Below are 11,162 nucleotides of genomic sequence, written 5' to 3'. Positions count from 1 at the left end.
AAGGTACACAGAGAAGTTGTATTCACGTTTTTAGCAAAATATAGGTAAAATTAAGCGCTTTGGTGAATCTATTTGCTTTATGTTAGAAGTAAGTAGCTTAAAATTTACAAAATGTCCTAGCATATCGGTGTAGGATTTCCATTTTGGATGTTTGGCTACAAGGAATATCATATATTTTTAGAATCCTCTATGATTTTTTTCATTAAAATAATAGATAAATATTTGATTTTACTAATGCATAGTTTTTTTTTTTCTTTCTGTAAACTTTACATCTTCTGAAATGAACATCAAGTCCCTTCAGTAAAGAAATTTCAAGAGGTCTTCCGAAGGTTATGATGGTGACAAAATGATATTAAAACTATACTTCGACATTTCGTCTTATTCAATTCTCTCTAAGTACTTCGATGTACCACTTACTCAAACCCGACGCGCTTCGCATTAATGCAATGGTATCTTCCGTGAAATAAATGCACTTTATTCACTTAACGAATGAAAACGGGCCTTCTGCAGCTATTCTCAAATGTACACACAAAAAGTCAATGAACGCATCACTTAATCATCATAGCTTGCTCTGTTTCTGCTCCGTAGTGCCCGATGGCATAGAAAAAACCAGAAAAACGACGGAACAGGACTGTTATTTGCATACCACACCCCGACCGTGTGACGTCCATACGGCCGTGAATCATACAATGAACTATTGCTCACCCTGACGAGAACGGCTGTCACGGCAAGCAGTGATTTGGGAAGTCTCCCGTTAACGTCGGCAGATAATGACGGGCAGATAATTTGGGTAAATCGTGACGACGATTATATAATCAAAACTACGATAACAGCGGGTCCTAATAGCAATCTCAGGCGTATCGTGTGATATAGCATATTAGTGGTATAAAATATAGTACAATGAAATCGATATCTCTGTACTACAGTGCTTAAAATACTATGCTGACTCACGTCTGTTGGACATCTGATTAGTAAATAGAAACAGGTCGATTAGATCTACCATATCGGCAAGAATCTGCTGTACGGAATATGCGAATTGTTAGTGACTCGATAATGACACTTCCTTCAAGGCGAACAGTTCGTCGATCGAATGCATTAGGAACATGACACAAGTACCTGCGACCCATATAATCGCTTGAGGATGACTCTTATAACATGTCTCTAATTTTATTCTGGAGAGCAAAATGCGATAAATGGTTGACACATTTATTTGCTTCATCTGTTCAATGTCTTCTTTTAACTAACATATATCGCAAGCATATCGGTCAAAAGTGAACTGAACAAAGCCTTTACTTGATTATTTTCTGTATATTTTATTTGAGATAAGCTAGAAAACGATCTTGGAAAACAAGTTCAATAGAAAATTGACGTTAGCTCTGGAACGCGTGCGAAACAAAGCGTTCAAACCGTTGAAATGCTAAGAACAAGCAATGAATTGTACACTGTACTACACTCTTATTAACATAATTGCCTTTTAGGTGGAACTACACAAAGAGAATTAATATCATAACCAATATTACATAGATTGATTATTTGAGATCGGTGTAAAAAAATTTAACCCAACCGTTTTAAACTACTTGTAGCTAATTTGTGTTTATAAACAAATGATCGCACTATATGAATATAGCATTAATTTTAACATAAGAAAAGAAGCACCCTACGAACCGGCCTTTAGATAGTAAAAAAGAGCATCATGATATCATATCTAGCTGATCGTAGTACACTTCCAATAAAGTGTTTTACTTATTACGCCATTTTATAAATAGCCTCCCCAGTACACCGTTCATATCACAATAGCTTAATAAAATGCTCGGTCTTTCTGAAACGTCGTCAGCATGCATCTCCTATAGCTCTGACCTAGAAAGACCTAAATGTCCTACAAGCCCAAATTTAATTAGTGTCAGATCAAAAAACAAATGAGTGATATTTCAGATCCTTTCCATTAGTTGTCATGGTACTTGAATATCTCGTCTTTGCTTTTCATAAGCACAGCTGACACCTGCTTCTATGTTGAGAGCGTAATACATGAGAAACGAATCGTCGAAACGATCCTCCTACTGCCGCCAGATCTCGTAAGTGGCTAATCTAAACGGTAGATTGACGAACGATGAAAATAGGGACGTGCTGATGGGCACGTAGACACCAGCATTCGGCTGTTATCATCAGGATGAATCAGATTGAAGAACAGCTCATGAAACCATACATTTCTGATTTCCATTAACTGGTAGGGACTACCCTCGTGTACATACGAGGAAATTAGCTGATACATGATTGTGCATCGTCCGTTTTGCTGAATGCTGTATGCTATTTAGCTGCTTTACAATTATGCTAGTTCAATGGAACATGATAAACCGAACTGATAGCGATGGTGATAATATTATCTCGTTTATAATTTTTGCCTCATCGAGCTACTAATTAGCAGAATTAGCATAGTGCATTAGACCAGAAAAACTGGGAACCTACAAGCACCTTTTTCAGTTCTTTAAGATAACATGTTGTCTTTCCTCTGAGTCACAGGCCTCAGGCCTAATCTTAATAACGTTTGACAGGACATAAGAAAAGTATTATTTATCACTATTCAAAATACTGATGCTATAGCATTTTTCGGTGCAAAGGTGTAATACGACTATAAGATGGTGTAGAGGCAACTGAAAACAGGATCGCTTACGTATGGTTCTAATTCTGTTTTTTTTTCTTTATTTATCATTTTTCAGCATTCATCTATTTGTTCCTTTACATTTAATCCAAACTGGTTCCATAGAATTTGCTTCATTCGGCCCTTTATCTTGTTTGAAATCCAACCTGGAGAGGTTGGATAAGTGCCGTTTAGAGGATACCGAAGTATGTACATGTAAGCAAAGGCGAATCATCAAATGCTATGTCTTGTTACTGCAGGCTGAGTTCTAGTAATCGATTAAGAAATCATGCAAGCCGTAGCTGCAGTAACATAACTCTTTTCCAGCAGGGGAAGTCAGCTATTTGCCGCACATACGGGTCCGGCCCACGGAAATCACTGGGTCGTATCCAATCCCGCTTCTTGTTTAGGGAAGATACCAATCAAATTACGCTAATTACTATACCAGAATAAACTCAATGTCGGCTACATGCAAACAAAGGTGGAGCGGGAGCGATGATGGCGTTTTAGATAACACAAAGAAGACGCACTTCGTTTTTGTATTCAAGAATATATATTCAATCAAAGTCGCCTTAACCTGTCCTGAGGGAGGCGACCAAGGGAGGCTTCCCCTTTGGTCGTTTACGAAATTGCGACAAAGCGTTCCTTTTTTATTGAATATCTCTGTTTCATTAATACTTTGGATATATTTCTGTAGTGCAGAAACTAACGTATCATAATCGAAAGGTAGCGACATTCAGCGGTCAAAGTAACCATCTTGGGAATATAGCTAGCGCTATCTGTCAGCTGCAACGAGAATTTTTCACTCGATCTAATTAGAAAGGATTTTACGCAGGCATACAAAAAAAAAAGCCGAAAGGTTGGCGAGCTGTTTCACGGTGCAGAAATAACGCATGCGCTGCTTGTGGAAATACACTACCGTATTCTCGATCCTCAAGGCACGTGGCTCATTGCATAAATTCTAGTTGATTTTTTAGAGACTTTAAGGTTTATTTTTGCCCAACAAGGTTTCACCTAATATAGTTAGAGACAAATTAATGGCCGAAAATTTGACGTAGGGGTCGGTTTTACACATTTTCAGGACAGGAGTTACTGCGGATGAATCAAGTTATTCATTGTAATTACATTGCGTGGTGTAAATGTCGTCGGGCGCTGTGACAAAAAAAAAATATTCACGAAAACTGTGCTTTTCTGCGTAGGATTTTTAATAAAAAATTTTACGTCAAACAATTTAACAATACTGCCTCAGCAAAAATAAGCCTTTGATTTCTACAAAAAAAAAGTAATCCATGCTATTTAAGCAAGTGTCGTCTGAAAATGCTAACGTGTGCTATCGCAGGTTCTTGGTAAAGACGTACCAAATCCAAATGCGCTAGCGTGTCAACTCAGGGCATTAAAGCCAATCTTTATTTCACTTATAGTTAGTTAAGTTATTTGGCCTTTTGTGGGTCTTAGCAGTGCAAGCAATCGTATCTCCGCACGCTGTTCAACCTAAACCACCTCATGCATATTTAAATATGGTACGCAAATGTGGTCCGACTGACCCATTACGGGGCAATAATATGCTATGTCATGCACACAGCCCCATTGGAACATAGCCGGTTATAAGTCATAGATTTTATTAAACAAGACGATAAAAGTTTGTCATGTAAATTTATAAACACTGTCATATAATTTTTTATTCGTAACATCACACCTCAAAATAGTCTTCTGAAGTGAGGTAATCTACTTTACGATAGATATTTTTTGTCATTTTCAACGTTAGGTTGGAGTCAGTTTAAAGCATTGGTTGAAATATGCTTCAGTGGCGAGCTTGGAAATTCCAGACGGTTACTTTATTGGATAACATCTTTCCTACATCGAGTCTATACACCATGTCCCTGTAGCGCAGTGGATAGCGCGTTGGACTTCTAATCCAAAGGCCGCGGGTTCGATTCCCGCCAGGGATGTTTTTGAAATGAAATTGTTCGTTTGGTTAAGCACATTCACGATATATTACATAGTTAAATTTATAATTAAGAAATAATTAAAATTATCAAGATCGAGCGGAGGCAGCTTTTACTAACGTAAACAAATGCGGCTTTAATCAGGCTAGGGACTTGCTCTACGTGCTATGCGTTGGCTGAATGTTCTAAATGTGCTTGTAATTTTTGTGTACAATGTACACGTATGCAATAAAAATACACTCAGCAACACTGTTCGTTGCGATAATTTCTTTCATAACAGTTGGGTATTATACAAGGATAAAAAGTACCCTCGATCGCATCCTGAAATTATCTGTCCTAATCTCATAAAGCTAAGAATATATGAGATATACTTCTGAGTTAAAACGTTATTACAATAGTTGCCTAGGGTTAGAGTGGCTAAACAAAAGCGTTCGTACGTCGCGGTAAAAAAGATTTAGAAGCTACAATCAGAACAACATAATAATGTCAGCCTGGTTTTGATTTTGAAGAAATTTAAATCTATTACTTAGGCAGGTCACCAAACTTATCAATTATTTGATACCTGACAGCAAATCTAAAAGACAAGATAAAGAGTTGTTTAGTTTCAATTTCATTGATTTGGGATTCCTACGAATAAAATTTTACCTTGGTGACCTAAAGCCGGGTTACATAGTAAATATGGCATTTAGCGATACTCTAATTAGCCGCCCTTGCCAGCTTTTGGTCCACGTTTGCCTTGCGGCCCACTAACACACAGCGATAATGTTCATGTAGGCTTATTATAGTATGTAACGTTGTAAAGTAAGCGAGGCTCGTCTGCTTCGGGTACTGATGTTTAACCCAGTGAGTCAAGAGTAATTTCGAGAGTTCGGGTCATGCTCAGTGCCCCAACGTTTTTTTTTTTGGTCTTGTCGATATCGTCTAAACAAACGCGTAGAAGGTCCGTATGTTATAGGGATACTATTATAAATATCATTATAACTGCTATTTATATTTCCAACAACAGTGCATAATACAAGCCTGAATTGTTCTGTGTACAATCCTAACCAAATCGTCAACAATTATGGTATACTGAATATCGAAACGAAGTTTGAGTAATTCTTTTGATAAAGACACACTGCAATAGGCTTTGGGTCTGGTCGATGAGTTATTCATTGTAAAAGGTAAGCTAAAGTAGGTGGCTCATTTGTCTCTATTGGCATGGCCTGCCTGAAATACTGCGATACACTGAACGAAATGGATAAACTGGCAATATTGATGCGGTGGCTGCGCAATATCGCGTTACCAACAAAAACGTTTCGTACATCGAAGTGAAAATGAGCTGCGGTTCTGACCTTATGTTATTATTATTACTTATTGTATGATGTACATCTGCTGACTGCATCATCCGGCGTCTGACGAGGCCGAGGCGAGGTGTTATTGCGTTGAGTTACGTTGTTTGCCCATAGATCTATGTTTTTTTAGAGTATTAATTTGACCAACGATGAAACGTGTTAGCGCGCAATAGATTAATATTAGCCGTCAATTCTTGCAGAACAACCTGAATACGTAATGCAATCAATATTATAACGCACCTACGCGTTGTGATGTATGAACATGGCATTCGAACCATTTACTAAATAAAGCTGACATATTTAATGTTATATTATTTTTTAAATTTTCTGTCACAAGTATTTACCTTTACGGGAGCCTCACTCGAATGCATATCCTAAATTTATAGATATTCTATGGCTAGTGTCTGCCGCACCCAAAAGACAATCACAGATTTAGTATGCATGTCCGATGTAACGAAATCTCGTGCCTTAATTCAATATTGATAATTATAATAATAGTAGAATTCATTTATGAATTCGAGCCTATATTAGGAAGAGCAGTAAAAAAAACTTCAGATCGCGGTGGTTGTTGCTGTTGTATAATCACACGTTATTATTCTTAATACGAACCCATCATGCCGTTATCTGTCCACTCTGAGGCTTTGTTGGTCGAATAAAGCAAAATATATACAAAATGAAAAAGTCTTTCTGGTCATTTCTATGTTTTATATCTAGCAACAACAGATAAATCAGCATCCAGTGTTCATATGTTCATTTCACCTCTCCGTTGTAATCTGTAGCGATATTCATGATGCTACGTAGTGTGCATGCACGACAAACGGTCAGACGTTACATTGCACGGTACCTCAAGTCCGCACAGAAGTATTCGGTGCAGATGCTAATGTTCTGTATGGAACAACAGCCGTAAGCAGCACATAGACAGTTGTGCGTGATGTGAAACGATGCCGTTAAAACGTATAGGGCCGCTTTATCCGCTTAGGCTTGAGTAGTGTTCATCAGCCTGTTACCGCTCAGCACAGCGACGTGCGACAGACATGTAGCCGTGCAGTCTACAAAATATTTACGGTTTTGCCCACTCTAATTCCTAAATTTAACTGCCAGCGTGACATGGGCTATGCATAATGTATCTTTTTTTCTATTTTGAATTATACTTATTCGATTACAAGATGAAGAATAAAAGCCGATAGTGCCAGACGTTGCTTGTGTCGACTCGTGCTGATGTGTGCAACTTCGTGCAGGAATATCACGTATTCACTTCGCAAAAAATCAAAACGAAAAAAAGCCAAGTTTCATCTTCAGCAACACTGTCTAATCCCCATTAAGTTATTTAATTCACGTACGATGCAGCACCCAACCCCCTTGAGGATACAAAATGGGTTTGTATTACACGTGGGTTACTCTAGCTTCGAAACTGGGCGTGCGCATACACAATTTTGTAGTCGGAAAAACTTATCGGTCGAAGGTATTGTTGACGGCAGTAGCGGATGCCAGTTCAGTTGAAAACAGAAGGACCTATAATTGATGTACCGCGTGAAGATTAAGACGCCACCGATCTGAAGCTCCTAACTAATCCTTCTAAGACCCTAACTATCAACGCCGAAAAGGAGAGGTACTTTGTAGCTCGAAGCAGCGTTCATTGCGTTGTTCTTCTCCGGGAATATTTCTTAGTACGTGATCTACCTAAGATGAAAGATATCGAGGGGTCACATTGTACTCATACTATTATTAGTATTATTATTGATAATTCGTCTTTCAATAATATGGATATAGATTTATGACTATAATTATTATAACTGGTCGGCTTCCCTAGTTATCACCTATGTACCCAGTTATGGTTACTTTAATTATTTTAGCGAGATATGTTGCAGTTTACGAGAATATGATGGTATCAGCCACAGAGTCGCAAATCAGCCTGAAAGCTGTACAGTGGACCATCAACTGCTCGAAAAAAAAGCTAAATTGTCCTCTCTTTCGAAGAGTTTCAGTTAGGGCATTCACATATAACTATCATTTAATAACTCATAAGATGAAGATCAGCAGAGCATGGAAACGGTGTATGTCTACGTCGAACGGAGTAGATAAATGAAATCAATCGGGACTCGCTAACTCGTGTCGATGATCGCTCATGAGTAGCATCGCTTTTCAATGCGTCAGCATGCAATCGATATGAGCGAAGAAGCCGTTGGCTTACGGCTGAAGATCGATGCGATCTGTTTGTCTCTCAATGTTCTCGAATAACTGTTCGATACAGATTGACGTGGACTGAAGACACACATTAGTATATCGTGAATGCACACAGTATGTTGGTCAGCCAATACCGATCGAAGTTAACTGATTCATTGAACAATGCATCGAGCAAACTGTCTAAGCTTTTCCTCAATTCTCGATGTTCACTCCACGAATCCGACCGATAAAAACTGATTACTGTGATCGGCAGAGCATCGTTCGGCCGTTTCAAAAAACAGTGTGGTTTCATATTCCTAAATGCGCGTAAAGACACATCGATCAGTACGCAAATCTTGCCACGATTCGAACCATCGTGCACATGCAGCATGACATGAACATACAATAAAAAATAATGCTCCTAGCTTAGAATGATAATAATAATTAACAGATACCCCATCGTTGATTTACTGTGACCCGTTTTTGCAAACTGCATTACCATATAGCTAGTAAACAATGGCTTTCTTCTATGGCCATCGTGATTTTTACTCTTATTGTTATGAACTTTCTCTTTCAGTTCCGCTTAGCGTGTCATTAGATCTCGTACTGCATTGTCTCTACAACAAAATATCGCGAATATAGGGAGATTTGGCCAAACGGAGCATAAATGGCTTGTCAGCCAATAATTATAACAAAAACGTATGTATATTGACTTGGCAGTTCCTTAAAACGCAAACTGGAATTTATATACATGTATATGTATATATGTTTTGATTGTATCGGCGCTCATATCTGAAATACGAAATCATACGATCTGCACGACTGAAAAACACCAGCACCTTTTTTTCGTTAGTCCTTTTTCTCTACCATTGTTACCTCTGTCTAACGCCAGATCGCTTAAGGACGCTGACAGATAGAAGTTACTTCAGGATGATTCTAAAGAAACTATGGCGCTTCACACGCGCTTTGCCGAGACACGTGCCTTGATCTGTATGTTGAGTCAGACAGAATTGATTTAATCAGCATAGGACTCAGCGAGTTTTCCATACGATTATCTTCTCACTTACGTTTCCTCGCCACGACATGTCGGGTACCGATCGCAACTTTAAAAATTGAACGAACAAATATACATTAGACTATCGGGGAGAAGAAAGCCATTCTTACTTCATTGACTAGACTTGCTCATAGTACAGTAATTCATAGCACATTTCTTACGGAACTCGGCGAGGACTGCGAGCGAGATCTGCGCCAATACGTTGATGCTAAGTTTTGCTGCAGTTGGTCCCGGAATGAGCTAGCTGGCCGTTCATTGCTCAACTTTGACATGAACGTTCTCACGCTAATCGTCCTTTCGAGAAGGAAATCCTACGAAGTACATGCGATCATATATTACCAAAATACTATGTAATTTATTTGAATTTCGATTATACATTCTCTGTGCGCCTGCCGTGTGGCGTACGCTGGGACATCGAAAACTTCGTGAGCAAACTAACTGAATACGTAATTAAACGGTGTAACGGTAACAAGAATCGTTTTTTCGACTAAAGTACTTAAAATTTTAGCCCTGCTTCTGAATACTTATGAAATTGAATAGATTCAAAAAGAGATAAGCAAAAAGTACCGTTGTCGCGTATGAACTCACGCTATCCAACCAATATATATATATATATATATATTGTTTCGCCACTGTATTTTTATTTTGTTTACGTAATATATATGTAATAACATAACGCGTACCTTTCCCCCTTTCGGCTTTCGCGTGGCCGACTAATGGTTATCAGTTGAATAAAAAAAAGAGAACGATAACGTTTTTGTTCAATATCTCATCAGTCGTGTACAGTTTGAAATGTGGTCCGCTATAATAGCATTCTATATTTATGCGACTGCATTTGACATTCGGAAGCGGCATCCGTAAAAGGCGACCGGATACTAATCACAGCGTATTGCACACCGGCCTGATGCTCTCGAAGATTGGAAGCCCCCAGCAACGTTCTAGCTAAACGGAGAAAAACACATAAAGAATAATTACGTTGAGCAAAGTAACAAAAATATCACATTGATTTCTCAGATACACTGTATATTCGTCGTCAACCAGCTACTTTTAGTAAAGCAAGCACAGACCGAAAAGCGCGCATTTGTTTGTAGGCCCATATCGGTACCTCTGTACAAAAATACTATTTGGCCATTCGTTAACACGCTATGGCAATTACGGATAGCGGCCGCACTTATGCGTCGACACGAAACGGGCCGAACTTTTTCGCGTTGGTATTCCTAGAGCGAGTATTAAAACGGTTGTTATACAAGTAGACATCATATATATATTCGTAAGTGAAAGATTAAGCAAGCCATTACGGTACGTCGGCCAGGTTCGCTCTGGCTGTCACTGGGTGTTCGGCATTCTGGAGTGGGAAATCCATAATGTACCATGCTTATATCATATAACCGTTATAGTCTAAACTGGCCGGTTCAGTTAAATATAACTTCCATTTTATCGACAAGGGAATCGTCAAAGCTATGGACGACGTAATTTCCTAAAAGTACGGTGAATTTCCTTGTCGAAGTCGAACACGGATAGCTACAGACACGAATCGGGCCATAATAATCTAGCACCGACTCTGAGTTCACGATCCGTTCCAACGTAAGGCTCGTAGGAAAAAAATCGCAATTAAATTTTTCCAACGTGGCAGATCCGGCAGAAGTTATCCCACGATTTGGACGTTTGATTCGTCGTTTCCATTGAGTGTCATCGTAGCGATACGTATACCCCACGTAGCTCCTCCTCCTCCTCCTCCTCCTCCTGTGACGAAATGCCTTCATCTCTAACCATCGCAGCGTACTATCGAAAGAAAACGGGGAACAAAAGTAGGACCCGTTATGCATTTTTGGCTGGCAGATTTTGAATTTGAATTTGCGCTCGTACTTGTGTTGTGTCTACTTTAGTTGTCTCCGCCATAAACCTGGCGATAAACGCAAGGTTCCGTTTGATATTGTTGTCGACCCACCCGAACCCAGATCGCGGTGTAATTTTCTAAGGTAGCAACGACGGCAAGACGGCGAAGCTACCAGCGTCGTTAACGGTTAGCG

The 11,162-nt window shown here is 39.1% G+C and overlaps 1 non-coding gene across 1 annotated transcript; it reads left to right on the top strand.

The window, feature by feature from the left end:
- The first annotated feature begins 4,511 nt into the window (after positions 1-4,511).
- Positions 4,512-4,584, top strand: TRNAR-UCU (transfer RNA arginine (anticodon UCU)). The gene has a single exon. It is a non-coding gene; the product is annotated as a tRNA-Arg (tRNA).
- The last annotated feature ends 6,578 nt before the right edge of the window (positions 4,585-11,162 follow it).

The sequence above is a fragment of the Varroa jacobsoni genome, unplaced genomic scaffold, assembly GCF_002532875.2.
Source record: "Varroa jacobsoni isolate VJ856 unplaced genomic scaffold, vjacob_1.0 scaffold_1328, whole genome shotgun sequence".
Lineage (NCBI taxonomy): Eukaryota > Metazoa > Arthropoda > Arachnida > Mesostigmata > Varroidae > Varroa > Varroa jacobsoni.
Note: the sequence above shows the minus strand (reverse complement) of the source record. Positions and strands in the feature narration are given on the sequence as shown.